Below are 15,213 nucleotides of genomic sequence, written 5' to 3'. Positions count from 1 at the left end.
TGGGGGTCAGGTTTAAAGGACCATCCTATTTAAAGTTGAATCCAGAGTGCTCCAAGACAGATAGTGTCATATATCTATGACAAATTAAATTCCCAGAAATATATGCCCACATCAGGAATGAAAGCCTGGGATAGGGACATATCTGAATTGGGACAAGACTTGGACTGGGATGTGATTTGGGATAGTGCTGCCGGTGCTTTGAAAAACCCAAATCAGCAGTATATACACTTGAAATGTTGTCATACAGCATATCTAACACTGAGAATTAGACATCAAATGGAACTGGTTCCTGACCCATATTGCTCATTTTGCTCCCACGGAACCGTTGGCTCTTTTATACATATTGTATGGGAATGTCCAAGGGTTTTTGGTTTATGGGGGAAGGTTATTAGTACTGTTACAGAACTAACGGGGGTACATCTTCTAAATGATAACTTCCACCTTTCCCTTATGGAAAAAAACCATGCAAAATCTGGCTGGCAGGTCTGACTGCAGCTAAGAAGATTGTAGCCCAGCGTTGAAAACCTCCCCATGATATTTCAAATACTCACTGGCTTTGAAGCTTTTTGGACATTTCTTACCTGGAATTATCATCAGCAAGAGTAAATAATGCACCCCCAAACACAATCTTAATGTGGACAGATTTGATAGCTAACTTAAAAGATCTTCTGTTAAAATAGGAATGCTCTGTTTGTGTATGCACTACTATTCAGTTGGTTGGTGGAGGGGAGAGGGGGTTGGAAATGAGGGTTGGGGGGGCTGAGTTAAACGGTCAAAATGTAATCGGCAACTGGTTGTATTGAACGTAATTTGTCAATGTTGCAATAAAAATTAGTGATTCTTTTTTAAATCACTTAGATCACATTTCTTCCCCATTGAGATATTTGGTCTGTACAACAAATGAACCTCTTGACCATGTCTGTGTGTTTTTATGCATTAAGTTGCTGCCACATGAATCGCTGATTAAATATTTGCATTAACGAAGCGTACAACTGTACCTAATAACATGGCCACCGAGTGTATTTTGCCCTGCTGTCTTGTCTATCAATGTTCTCCTGTAATTTAAATCTACTTTCCACTCCCCCCCCCACCCTACTTTCAATCCCTTTGCCAATTTTTGATTTGTCTGCAAATATCATTCTATTTCAAATTATTAGTCAACTGATTAATAAATATAACAAACAATGACGGTTAAGCAGTGTTGCTGTGACTAGGAGGCTGTTTTCAGTAGGGATCCCAAAGGCTCAGAATTTGGCTTGTGTCGCCTTTATTAATGAATAAGTTAAAAGTAGGAGGAATAAATCTTTAAGCAGAAGGATAAAATTGATGGAATGTTCAGCTGGATTGAAATGCAGCCAGTAGAATTCCATTCAAGAGTCAAGATTGGTTAATGTCATTTGCTGTACACAAGTGTAAGGGAGACCAAAATAATTGTTACCTCTGATCCACTGCAGCAATGCAGCACAAAAAAAAACAGAATAAGATAAAGAGCACAAAAGTTAAATAAAAACAAAAACTTAAAAAACGATATATAAGATTCCACCTGATGAAGTGTAAGACACCAGAAGACAGGAGTTTACAACAAATGAGAAGTTAGTGTGAGGTGTGGAGAATCATAGACCTTGGAATGCATTTCTGTGGATATGGAAATGTTGTGGAATTGATTGATAGGTTAGTATTAGTGATGTACAAAATGCTTAGTAGAGACATAGAACACAAAAGCTGGGAACTCAGGCTATAACTGTATAGACTAGGCTAGGCACACCACAACATGAACACCGTATTCCATTCTGGTCACGATAAAGTGATGTATTACAGTGGGTGTAAAGAATTAGCTTAAGGATCTGCCAGGAATGCAAAGAACTCAATCCTAATTTAAAGGCTTCAGCTTGAAACATCAACTGTTTATTCCTCTCCATAGATGCTGCCTGACCTGCTGAGTTCCTCCAGCATTTTGTGCAGTATATATTGCTCTGGATTTCCATCATCTGCAGAATCTCGTGTTTACATAAAATATTTTCTATGAGAAAGGATTGGATTTGGCTCTTTGGATGTCAAGGGAAGAGTTAATTAAGGTATATAAAATTATGAAGACACAGAAGTCTGCAGATGCTGAAACCTGGAGTAAAGAATGAGCTGCTGGAGGAAATCAGTGAGTCAGGCAGCATCTGTGGAGGGAAAAGTCAACGTTTTGGGTTGACACTCTTCATCTGGATTCTGTGAGCAAACAGGAAGAACTGATTTCCCTTAGCAGTGATGAAAAATTTGGGGGTATTACATTAAACTAATTGAGAGGGGAATTGGGGAAATTAAGGAAAACTGATTTCACCAGTAGGGTAGGGGTCACCTCAATTGTGAACAGATTCCGCAACTTATGGATTCATTTTCAAGGATTCCAACTCACGTTCTTGGAAGTATTTATTTATTCGATTGACTAGTTGATGGCATACTTTCTCTTCTTTTGAATATTGGTTGCTTGCAAGTCTTTGTGTGTAGTTTTTCCACTGGTTCTATTGCATTTGTTCTTTTGTGAATGCCGATGCTGGCAATGAATCTCAAGTACATGGTGACATAAGTGTTCTTTAATAATAAACTTACTTTGACTTTGAGTCTGGGACATACAGCTTGAAAGACTGGTTTGAAACCTTTCTGATCATGCAATGCCCATGGAGGAAAACATGAACTTCTGTTGAGATTTTTGTGGTCAAGACTCCGGATTAGGGCACACTTGCCACACCTAATGATTCAGAGGTGATATCACTACCAGTGGAGCTACAAGACCAATGAATATATAATTAAAAGCAATAAGAACTGAAGCTGCTGGAAATTGTAAAGCAAAAGTGAAAAGGCTGAAAACAGATCAGCAGATCAGGCAGTAACATTTCAGGTCAAAGGCCATCCCTCAGAACTGGGCACAATTAGAAGAAAAAAAGGCACAATTAAACTTGCAGAAAAGGGGAAAGGAGGGATAGAGGGAACACATGTCTGAGATAGGATGGACATCAAGGGACGATGACTGGTAACATGGATTTGATAGTGACCTCAAGATACCACCAAGAACCACGTGCTCAAATTACACATTCTAAAAACAAACTTCATTATTTTGGGTCTTTTGTAAAGAAATTAATCAGTATATGATGTAATACTCAATCCCATGATGAAAGGAGAACGGAAGTAAATTTCCCGTAAAGATTGATCACAGGGGTACATAGCGATCTGAATTGTGTGATTGTAACAGAAAAAAAACTGCTGCTAACTTAACTAAAATTAGCATTTGCCATCCTATTTACTTATCTTAATTTGTCACCGATTCCACTAACAGTATACTTTCCCAAGATCACTTACTTTAAGGCAGGTTCCCTATATTCTGCACTTTACGTTTACAGACATTGGGATTCCAAAGTACTTCACAGCCACATGCACTTCAATCCATTGGTCAGTTCCCACACAGTTCCAGAGCAATCCAAAGCTAACATACACCCTTGTTATTCATTCCTCTACTTCAAATATTTATTTAATTTTAACTTGAGAAGCAGTTCATTCTGGCTTAACCACCCTGTGTGTCAGAACAACTCTGCCTCACCAGTAGGCTCTTTGAAGGAGTTCCACCTAAACCACTCCCCTGTGCTCAATGACAATATTGAACTGATAATCTGTCAATCTGCTCAGTCTAAAGAAATCGTATTTAACTCAATGAATGCTTAAGTTTTCAAAATTTTAGTCCAAAGCAAAACAAAATTAAAATCAAAGTCGGGCTTATTATCACTGGCATGTGTCATGAAATTTGTTAACTTAGCAGCCGCAGTACAATACAATACATGATAATATAGAAAGATAAATAAGTAGATCAATTACAGTAAGTATATGTATATTAAACAGCTAGATTTTAAATCGTGCAAAACAGAAATTATATATTTTTAGAAAGTGAGGTCATGTTCATGGGTTCACTTTTCATTTAAGAATCCGATGGCAGAAGGAAAGAAGTTGACCCTAAAACACTGAAAGTAACAATGATGGTAACAACGAGAAGAGGGCATGTCCTGAGTGATGGGAGTCCTTAATAGTGGACGCTGCCTTTCTGAAGCATCATTCCTTAAAGATGCCTTGGATATTATGGAGGCTGGTACCCAAGATGGAGCTGACTAATTTTACAACTTAATGTAGCTTATTTCAGTCCTGTGCAATAGCTCCCTCCCCCCTTACTGGAGAAGTGATGCAACCTGTCACAATGTTCTCCACAGCTTGAGTGTTCCCCTGACAACCCAAATCTCTCCAAACTCCTAATGAAATATAGCTGCTGTCTTGCCTTCTTTATAGCTGCATCGATATGTTGGGTCCAGGTTAGATCCTCAGAGATCTTGACACACAGGAACTTGAAAATGCTCACTCCCTCCACTTTGGACCCCCCCAAGGACTGGTTTCTGTTCCCTTGTCTTATCCTTCCTGAAGTACTGCTCCCAAAAGCCTAACTAGAACATTGGCTTTTTTCACCAATGACATCACATTCTGGCAATAAATGTCAGTCAGGTATAATTTGTACTTCCACTCATTTTGCTTTGGAATGCAGCATGAGATTTCCAAAATGTTCACACAGACAAGTCTCATATGTTCCATTTGTCTGTAGGACACTGGTTAATGGAGTACTAATGGTGTAAATGAGAACAAAAGTGCAGACAGAAATGAAGCTTGAAGCAAATTGTCTTCTTGATTACATGAAACAAAATGATCTCTATAATTTGTAAGTATTATTACCAATCTGGATCTCCTTGAGCTTTTAAGAAACTGAAAGTTAATGCAATTCAAGTGAATTTTTAAAGTAATTTTCTGACTATTAAAACACACAGTAGGACTGCAAGAGATATATAAAATAAAAAAAAATTCAAGACCAGGACGCATCTGTTAAAAGCTCATTATGTATTCCTCTGTTCTGGTGGAAATGATCCCTTTGAATCGAATCTCTGAGAACAAGCAGCAGGTAATCATCTAGCCAAAATAAAGTCTAAGAAGTAGTTTGAAATTATTGGATAACTCAGATTTGTTTTGTTATACAATTTCTACACAGATATGAGTTATGTTTCTCTTGGCTTAGCCCATTTCATGGATATGGTCCTTGGTGCAGTTTAACAACAAGCATAATACCAGTCAGTTTCTTGCCTTTGTCTCGTATGTCCACTGACTGGTTATTTAACACCCCAGCTGTCTGATGAGGCACAGAAGGAAATTAAAGGCATTGTGGCGACCCATTTCCTGGCACATCCGAACCAGCTCACAATTAGCCAGCGTTCCGGCTAAGGGAGATAGCCTACGGGGATTTGTGAGTTGTGTCTTTTGGAGCATCTGCGCCACACCGGGGGGGGCAGGTTGAGGGAGGCTTAAAAGCAAGGCTGTGTAGTTCGAATAAAGTTTTCTTTGACTGCAGTTTTCGACTCCGTGTCGTTATTTTAGCGCTGCGTGTAGCACACCGCTACAATTGGTAATCCCGACGGTCCAAACGATTTTTGGACCAGAGATGACCGATGGCCGCCTCTGTTCATGCGGTTTCATTGAAACTGCCTGGTTTCTGGACGCCGCAACCACACCTATGGTTCCAGCAAGCAGAAGCCCAATTCCACGTTCGGCAGATAACCTCAGAGGACACACGTTACTACTACGTGGTGAGCTCCCTCGACGAGGACACAGCGGCCTAGGTCGCGGAGTTCGTACAGTCGCCCCCGGCGGACGGCAAGTACACGGAATTCAAAGCCCTGCTCCTAAGGACTTTCGGATTCTCACGGCGCGAGCGGGCTGCCCGTTTACTGCACCTGGATGGCTTGGGAGACAGGCCTCCATCGGTTTTAATGAATGAGATGTTGTCTCTGGCCGACGGACACACACCCTGCCTCATGTTTGAGCAGGCATTCCTGGAGCAGCTGCCCGAGGACATACGCCTGCTGCTGTCCGACGCGGATTTCAGTGACCCCCGGAAGGTGGCAGCCCGGGCGGACTTGCTGTGGAACGCCAAGAAGGTGAGTGTGGCGTCCATCGCACAGATCACCCGGCCACACTCCCAGCAGCAAACCAGTCCAGGCCCGGCCGCAGAGCCCGCTAACCCCAGGGGCAGGGGTGCGGAGCCCAACGAACAATGGTGCTTCTACCACCAGCAGTGGGGCGCAGAAGCCCGCCGTTGTCGCCCACCCTGCAAGTTCCCGGGAAACGCCAGGGCCAGCCGTCGCTGATGGCTACGGCAGCTGGCCATCGGGATAGCCTCCTGTATGTCTGGGACAAGCGGTCAGGACGCCGCTTTTTGGTCGACACCGGTGCCAAGATCAGCGTTTTACCTCCGACGAGTTACGACACCCGCAGCAGGGCACCGGGGACCCCCTGAGGGCCGTGAACGGCAGCACAGTAAGGACCTATGGCACCCGTCAGGTGCAGCTACAGTTCGGCTCCAGCCAGTTCACGTGGGACTTCACACTGGCCGCCGTAGCCCAACCGCTTCTGGGTGCGAATTTTTTGCAGTCTCACTGCCTACTGGTCCACCTGCCCAGGAAGAGACTGGTACACGCCGAGACCTTTCAGACGTTCTCCTTGGGTGCAGCCCAGTTGCCAGCCCCAAACCTCGGCTCCATCACGCTGTCCGACAACGACTTCACCAGTGTCCTGGTGGATTTTCCTTCGGTTCTGGCACCGCAGTTCATGGCAGCCATGCCCCATCACGGCGTACAGCACCACATCCCGACCCAGGGACCACCCCTCCACGCCCGTGCTCGGCGGCTTCCCCCGGACAAGCTCCGACTGGCGAAGGAGGAGTTCCAGAGGATGGAGGAATTGGGGATCATCCGGCGGTCTGACGGCCCATGGGCCTCCCCCCCGCACATGGTGCCCAAAGCGACAGGGGGCTGGAGACCGTGCGGCGACTACCGCAGGCTGACCGAGGCTACCACACCGGACCGCTACCCTGTGCCGCACATTCAGGACTTTGCAGCAAACCTGCACGACGCACGGATCTTCTCCAAGGTAGACCTCGTCCGGGGCTACCATCAAATCCCGATGCATCCGGACGACGTCCCCAAAACGGCTCTCATCACCCCGTTTGGCCTTTTCGAGTTCCTCCACATGCCGTTCGGCATGAAGAATGCCGCACAGACGTTCCAGCGGTTAATGGATGCGGTGGGACGCGCCCTGGACTTCGCATTCATCTATTTGGACGACATCCTCATAGCCAGCAGCAGTCGTCGGGAGCATCTGTCCCACCTCCGTCAACTCTACGCCCGACTAAGTGAGTACGGTCTAACAATCAACCTAGCCAAATACCAGTTCGGGCTCGACACCATTGACTTCCTGGGCCAAAGGATTACTAAAGACGGGGCATCCCCTCTGCCCGCTAAGGTAGATGAGGTCCGGCATTTCCCCCGACCCACCACGATCAAAGGCCTTCAGGAATTCGTAGGTATGGTCAATTTCTACCACCGCTTCCTCCCTTCAGCTGCCCGGATCATGCGCCCCCTGTTCGCCCTGATGTCGGGTCCGGGCAAGGACATTACCTGGGACGAGGAGTTCGCCGCCGCTTTCGTTCAAACGAAGGAAGCCTTAGCGAATGCCGCGATGCTAGTGCACCCCAGAATGGATGTCCCTACCGCCCTCACAGTGGACGCATCTAACACAGCAGTCGGTGGGGTACTGGAGCAACTCATCGCAGGTCGCTGGCAACCCCTGGCGTTTTTCAGCAAACACCTGCAGCCACCTGAGCTCAAATACAGTGCTTTCGACCGGGAACTGTTGGCGCTATACCTGGCAATCCGGCATTTCAGGTACTTCCTCGAAGGTCGGCCCTTCACCACGTTCACGGACCACAAACCACTTACCTTTGCGTTTACGAAAACGTCCGACCCTTGCTCGTCCCGCCAGCAGCACCATTTGTCCTACATCTCTAAATACACAACGGATGTCCGGCTCGTCTCGGGTAAGGACAATGTCGAACGCGCTCTCTCGCCCTAACATTCATGCCCTTTCCCAAGGGGTAGACTTTGAGGCGCTGGCAGAGGCACAGCAGGCAGATGAGGAGATTCCGAGTTACAGAACCGCAGTCTCTGGTTTGCAGCTCCAGGACCTCCCCGTAGGCCCAGGTGAGAGGACCCTACTCTGTGACGTCACCACCGGCAAACCTCGTCCTGTCGTCCCGGCAGCCTGGCAGCGGCGCATTTTCGACTCCATTCATAACTTGGCTCACCCCTCCATCAGGACAACTGTCCGGATGGTTTCCAGCAGGTTTGTTTGGCACGGACTCTGCAAACAGGTCAGTGAATGGGCCAAAACGTGCATGCACTGCAGCGGCAAGGTGCAGCGGCACACCAAAGCTCTGCCACAGCAGTTCCACCCCACCCACCAGCGTTTTGACCACATTCATGTGGATATCGTGGGCCCCCTGCCAGTGTCGTGAGGAGTGCGGCACCTCCTCACTATCGTGGACCGGTTCACAAGATGGCCAGAGGCGGTCCCGCTCACTGACACCACCTCCGAATCTTGCGCCCGAGCACTGATCGCCACCTGGATATCTCGCTTTGGTGTGCCAGCCCACATTACCTCCGACAGAGGTGCCCAGTTCACCTCCAGCCTGTGGTCAGCTATGGCCAGCCTTTTGGGGACACAGCTGCACCACACCACTGCCTACTGCCCAGAGTCGAACGGACTAGTGGAGCGTTTCCACCGTCACCTGAAGTCGGCCCTCATGGCCCGCCTGCGAGGAGCTAACTGGGCGGACGAGCTTCCCTGGGTCCTACTCGGCATCCGCACGGCGCCCAAGGACGACCTGCACGCCTCGTTGGCCGAGTTGGTGTACGGCGCAACCCTGGCCGTTCCCGGGGAGTTCATACCAGCCCCACGGGGGCAAGAGGAAGATCCTGCAGCAGTCCTGGGCAGACTACGCGAGAGGCTCGGTGACCTGGCCCCTGTACCCACTTCGCAGCATGGGCAGAACCCGACCTGCGTACCCAAAGACCTGCAGAACTGTAAGTTTGTGTCTGTATGAAGGGGCGGGCATCGGCCACCGCTGCAACGGCTCTACGAGGGGCCGTTAACGGTGCTCTAGAACAACGGGTCCACGTTCGTGCTGGATGTTGGGGAGAGAGAAGAGGTTTTCATGGTGGACCGGCTCAAACCGGCCCATGTGGATCTGGCGCAACCGGTCGAGTTTCTGGCACCTCGGCGCAGAGGCCGACCTCCCAAACAGGTTCCGGCCCAGACTGTGGACATTGGGGGGTGTATCGCCAGTTCTGGGGGGGGGGGGGGTTATGTGGCGACCCATTTCCTGGCACATCCGAACCGGCTCACAATTAGCCAGCGTTCCGGCTAAGGGAGATAGCCTACAGGGGTTTGTGAGTACGTGTCTTTTGGAGCTTTTGCGCCCCACAGGGGGCAGGTTGAGGGAGGCTTAAAAGCAAGGCTGTGTAGTTCGAATAAAGTTTTCTTTGACTGCAGTTTACCAACTCCGTGTCGTTACTTTAGCGCTGCGTGTAGCACACCGCTACAGCATAGCCATATAGACCATAAGATATCACAGCAGATGGAGACCATTTGACCTATCAACTTTGCTCTTCCATTCAATCATGGCTGAATTTTTTCCGACTGCAGCCTTACTCACATAACCCTTAATCCCCTTAACAATCAAGACTGTATCAATCACTGCCTAAAATGCACCCAATGTCTTACCCTCCACATCTCTCTATGGCAATGAATTCCAGAGATCTATCACCATCTAGCTAAAGAAGTTCCTCATCCCAGTTTTAAGGGAGCATTCCTTTTCTCTGAGGCTGTCCCCTCTGACTCTATAATCTCTTCACATCCACTTGATCCAAGCCATTCAGTAACTAGATACACAGATGATTCTGCAGAGCCTGGAAATCCAGAACAACACACACACAATGCTGCAGGAACTGAAGTCAGGCAGCATCTATGGAGCTGGAAGAAACAGCGGACCTTTAGGACTGAGTCCCTTCATCAGGATTGTATCCAGTCCTGATGAAGTGTCTCGGCCCTAAACATCAACTGTTCATTCTCCTCCATAGATGCCGCCTGACCACCTGAGCTCCTCCAGTAGACAGTATCCAATAGTTTTCAATGAGATCTCCTCTCATCCTTCTGAACTTCACTCACTACGGCCCAGAGGCATCAAGCACTCCTCAAAAGTTAAGCCTTTCATTCCTGGGATCATTCATGCAAACCTTCTCTGGGCCCTCTTCAGGGCCAGCATATTTTTCCTCAGATATGGGACCCAAAATTGTTCAAAATATTCCAAGTGCAACCTAACCAACACTTTATAAAGCCTCTATATTGCATCCTTGGTTTACTATTATAATCCTTTCAAAATGAATGGTCACATTGCATTTGTCTAATTTACTTCTCATGCATACACCAACTTAACATTAAGGGAATCCTGAACCAGGACCCCAAGTCCCTTTCCACCTCCTGTTCGTGAATTCTTTCCGCATTTCACCATTATTCTTCTTACCGAAGTGCGCAACCCCACACTTTCCAACACTGTATTCCATCTCCCATTTTGTTGTCCAGTCTCCCAATCTGTCCAAGTTCTAATGAAGACTTCCTGCCTCTGTAATGCCCTTTCAACTATCATCTGCAAATCTGGCCACAGTGCCATTGGTCACTTCATCCAGATAATCATTGTATAAGGTGAAAAACTGCAGTCCCAACAGTGACCCATGTGCAACTCCACGAGTCACCAGCAGTCTCTTTATCCCCACTAGCACACAGAAAGTGCTGGAGGAACTCAGCAAATCAGGCAGCATCTATGGAGAGGAATAAACAGTTGGTGTTTCGGGACAAGTACTTTCATCGTCACTGACTGACTTCAGACAGTCAGTCAATCTTTTATGCATGCTAGTACTTAGCTTCTAACAAGGTTAATACTGACTTGGGTGGTTTTAACCTGCTCCTGCTTGCTGCCATTTTAACTTTGCCCTTTGTGGAGGTCAGGTAGGACTCCTTACTTTTAAATCAGTGTCTAAAGGCACAGTTACCGCCCTTCTGTGATTTTACCTGATGCCTAACCAGCTGGCAGTCAAAAGAGGCTAAGAAAATATTTACAAACAAGAGAAAATCTGCAGATGCTGAAAATCCAAGCAACAGACACACAAAATGTTGGAGGAACTCAGCATACCAGCAGCACCTATGGGCCCAAAACATCAACTGTACTTTTCTCCATAGACGCTGCCTGGCCTGCTGAGTTCTTCCACCATTTATATTTACTATGCATTTCTTTTTCCCCAATTACTTGAAAGTCAAGAGCAGCAGAGACACTCTCTTGGCTCCCACAGGATCTCCCAGCTGTATTCTCCTGGTAACAGCCATTTAGAACTTGGGGGTCTTTAATGAGTGTGGCCAAAGGGATTGAAGTGCTGCAGACATAGTAGGTTCAGAGAAGTTCATAGAAGCTTGTCAAAGTTTTAGATGTTATACCGAATCTTCACAAACTCATCTGATTCATACCAGCCTTGTGACTGGTCTGCGGAATTCTCTCTCTGAACCTACCATCTCTGCAGCTCCTTCTACTAATATTCACCTCTTTGGCCACAAAGACCATCCAGGGCATCCTTATTGTTACCATCAGGGAGAAGGTACTGGAACCTGAAGACAACACACTCAACATTTCAGGAACAGCTTCTTCCCTCCGCCATCAGATTCCTGAATGGACAATGAACCCATGAACATCACCTCACTATTTTGCACTCTTATGGCAATTTTTAAAATATTTCTTCTTTATATATATATATATATATATATATATACACACACACACACTAATACATAAATATTGCATATGTATCTCTGTACTGCTACTACAAAACAGCAGGTATAACAACATTTGCCAGTGATAATAAAACTGATTCTGACACTCATGGTCACCTCTCTTAACAGTTCTTTCTTCATGTTGGTTTCAATTTTTTGCTGTAACATCTCCTGAGCAGAGGCACTGAACTTTTCGCGAGTTTGGCGAGTGTATAGAATTCCACAATTTAACACCAGTGAAAAAACAAACTGGCAACACTTAAGGCAGGGGAAAAAAAAAATTAAAGACCAAACGGAACTTGCCAAATATTACTGTGAAGTAATCACGTCCCAGAATAACCAGGTCCCGGAATGTCCAAGAGTGTTGCGTGCATCGCACTAGAGTTTTGTTAAGTTGAACCTGCACCGCTTTTTGACATCATATACCCAGTGCATGGGCCCACGTTTTTAGAGAGACTGACATCTGCAGATCTAACACGGCACGTATAATGCGGCCGGGGCGTCTGAAGCCAGTGGGATAAACTGCGAGATTTGCCCTCTTAGTGCCTCGGTACATGCCCCAACTTGTTCAACGCACGGAACTGCTGTAGCGGAAAAGTGAAAGGGGAGGAATTAAATCAACACTTCCTAAATAATTTAACAAATTATACGGATGTATGAAACAGCCAATTACCGAGAGAATGAAGGTAAGTTACAATTATTCGATCTTATGCACCGTAGTAGATTGCTGGACAGTTACTGAAGTATACATCAGGAATGAATTAAGTTTGCTTGCAGCGGCGCTAACTTCATCATTCATAACATGCCCGGGCTAGCAAATCCAAGTCGTTAACTCAAAATTAATTTAAGGCAAAATAAAATTCGGAAATGTAAGAAATAATATTTATACACCTGTGCAAAACTTTGGTCAAAAGAATTATTTCTTAATTCTTAATGTTTGCTTGTTTAAACTTCCTGTCAAGCAATTATTTCAATCAGTGGAATATTTAACCACATGATAATTGTACTGAATCGCTGTTCTTTCCATTCAGCAGTGAACTTCATTAGCTCCCAACTTCTTTTTACCTTGGAACTTGCAGGACACAGTAACCGTAAGATTTGACCCCTTCACGCCACGCACCGGACAACCTTTGGAGCCTGGATTTCTGTTATTCCTGCTTTCAATTCTCCCCGCCCCTTCTGGCTGAATGATGCTAAATCCTCTTTTAACTATTGGAGAACCACACACTTCCTTCTCCCGTCTTTGCTTGGCCTCAGTTTTTGGGAGAGTTCCCCTGAACTCTCAACGGTGAACAGACCTGTAGACTTTTATACTGTCTGCTTGGTGCATTTCTTTCCCAACCCTACTATCAAGGTTCAAGATACTTTGTTGTCATTCTTCAAGGAGAACAAAATAATTGCTGCTCTGGATCCAATGCACCATTAAAAACAATAAATATAAAAGCAATCCTATGAAACACAATGTAAAAGTAACTGTAAAGTGGCAGGACATGGGGGGGGGGGTGAAGGGTGCTGAGGGGCTGTGGGAAGGTGTGGCTGATATGGATGCAGTGATGGTGGGGCGGGTTAATGGATGGAGGTGTTTACCTGATGGCTTGGAGGAAGTAACTGTTTTTGAGCCTAGTTGACCCCAGAGTTTCTTCCCTGATAGGAGTGGGACAAACAGTCCTTAAGCAGGGTGGGTGGGAACCTTTATGAAATTACTGGCCTTTTACCGGCATCTTTCTGTGCATATGTCCTTGATGGTGGGTAGACTAGTGCCAGAGATGCATTGGACAGTTGTAGAGGCTTCTTGTCCGCCTCGGGCATTTTCCTGGCGTGCCGTGATGCTCTCAGCTGCACACCTGTAGAAGATCATGAGTAGCAAGGTGCTTAGTCCAGCTCTCTTCAACCTCCTCAGTAATTAGAGCTGTTGATGTGCTTTCCTAACTGTGGAGGATGTGTTTTGGGGCCATGAGAGATTGTGCGAGATGTGCTTTTTGCAGGAACTTCTCTTCAAGGGCAATGGTGTTTCCATACATGGATGTGATGCAACCAACCAATCACTATGCTCTCTAGCACACATCCATAGAAGTTTGTCAAAGTTTCAGATGTTGTGCAAATACAAATACTGCACACCACAGATCTCACCAAGTCCTTTTGTAATTGCAATAAGAACCCATCATCCTTTCCCTTCTCTGGCTCTGTATCCCTTTTGCTAATTACCTTTCTGGCTCTCAGCTTCACCCCACTCCCTCTGGTCTTCTCTTATCATTTTGCATTTTCCCCTCCCCTTCCTACTTTCCAATCTCTTACTATCTTTCCTTTCAGTTAGTCCTGACGGAGGGTCTCGGCCCGAAACATCGACAGTGCTTCTCCCTACAGATGCTGCCTGGCCTGCTGTGTTCCACCAGCATTTTGTGTGTGTTGCTATTTTTATTATTTGTCTGCTCATAATAAATGGAAACATATTATTTGTCTTCCTAATTGGCCACTCTACTGTATGTTGACTTTCAGGCACCCTTGTACAGGACACCATGTAAAAATAATCTGTCTTTCTGTTATCTGCACCAAAGTATAGATAATTTTACATTTTTTTCACTTTGCCAAGTGTTTGCTGGTCTATGTTTGAATTGTAGCCTCCTCCCTTCTGATATTCCCAACCAGTCTGTAGAACATGGAACTGTGCTGCACAGGAGCAGGACCCTTAGCCCACAACACCTGTGCTGAACACAGTGCCAAATTAAACAGAATCTCCTCTGCCTGGCATACTCCTACCATCCCTGCATATTGATGTCTGCACTTCAAGGTCTCTTAATTGCCACTATCATATCAGTTTCCACCACTATTCCTGGCATCTCAATCCAAGAACTGACCACTCTATGTTTAAATTAAAACCTGCCCCACGAATCTCCTCTAAACTTCCCTCCTCTTACCTTATAACCTTATAACAATTACAGCACGGAAACAGGCCATCTCGGCCCTTCTAGCCTGTTCCGAACACTTACTCTCACCTAGTCGCACCTACCTGCACTGAGCCCATAACCCTCTATTCCTTTCCTGTCCATATACCTATCCAATTTTTTTTTAAATTACAAAATTGAACCTGCCTGCACCACTTCTACTGGAAGCTCGTTCCACACAGCTACCACTCTCTGAGTAAAGAAGTTCCCCCTCGTGTTACCCCTAAACTTTTGCCCCTTAACTCTCAACTCCTGTCCTCTTGTTTGAATCTCCCCTACTCTCAATGGAAAAAGCTTATCCGCATCAACTCTATCTATCCCCCTCATAATTTTAAATACCTCTCAAAAGTCCCCCCTCAACCTTCTACGCTCCAAAGAATAAAGGCCTAACTTGTTCAACCTTTCTCTGTAACTTAGGTGCTGAAACCCTGGTAACATTTTAGTAAATCTCCTCTGTGCTCTCTCTATTTTGTTGACATTTTTCCTATAA

The 15,213-nt window shown here is 45.9% G+C and overlaps 1 protein-coding gene across 4 annotated transcripts in view; it reads right to left on the bottom strand.

Annotated features, from left to right (window-relative positions):
* eda2r (ectodysplasin A2 receptor) overlaps nt 1-12,951 on the bottom strand; it is a 79,724-nt gene extending 66,773 nt beyond the window's left edge. For 2 of the 4 annotated variants that reach the window (XM_059976811.1, XM_059976815.1), the window contains exons 1-2: nt 12,455-12,469; nt 12,085-12,365 (exon numbers count right to left, since the gene is read on the bottom strand). The gene's annotated coding sequence lies outside the window, so the exon portion shown is untranslated. Of the gene's footprint in view, nt 1-12,084; nt 12,366-12,454; nt 12,470-12,846 lie in introns of those variants that run through there. The other 2 variants (XM_059976812.1, XM_059976813.1) reach the window with 2 other exon arrangements.
* Nucleotides 12,952-15,213: the final 2,262 nt, after the last annotated feature.

The sequence above is a fragment of the Hypanus sabinus genome, chromosome 8, assembly GCF_030144855.1.
Source record: "Hypanus sabinus isolate sHypSab1 chromosome 8, sHypSab1.hap1, whole genome shotgun sequence".
In the NCBI taxonomy this organism is placed as follows: domain Eukaryota; kingdom Metazoa; phylum Chordata; class Chondrichthyes; order Myliobatiformes; family Dasyatidae; genus Hypanus; species Hypanus sabinus.
This window is presented reverse-complemented; position numbering and strand designations above follow the sequence as displayed.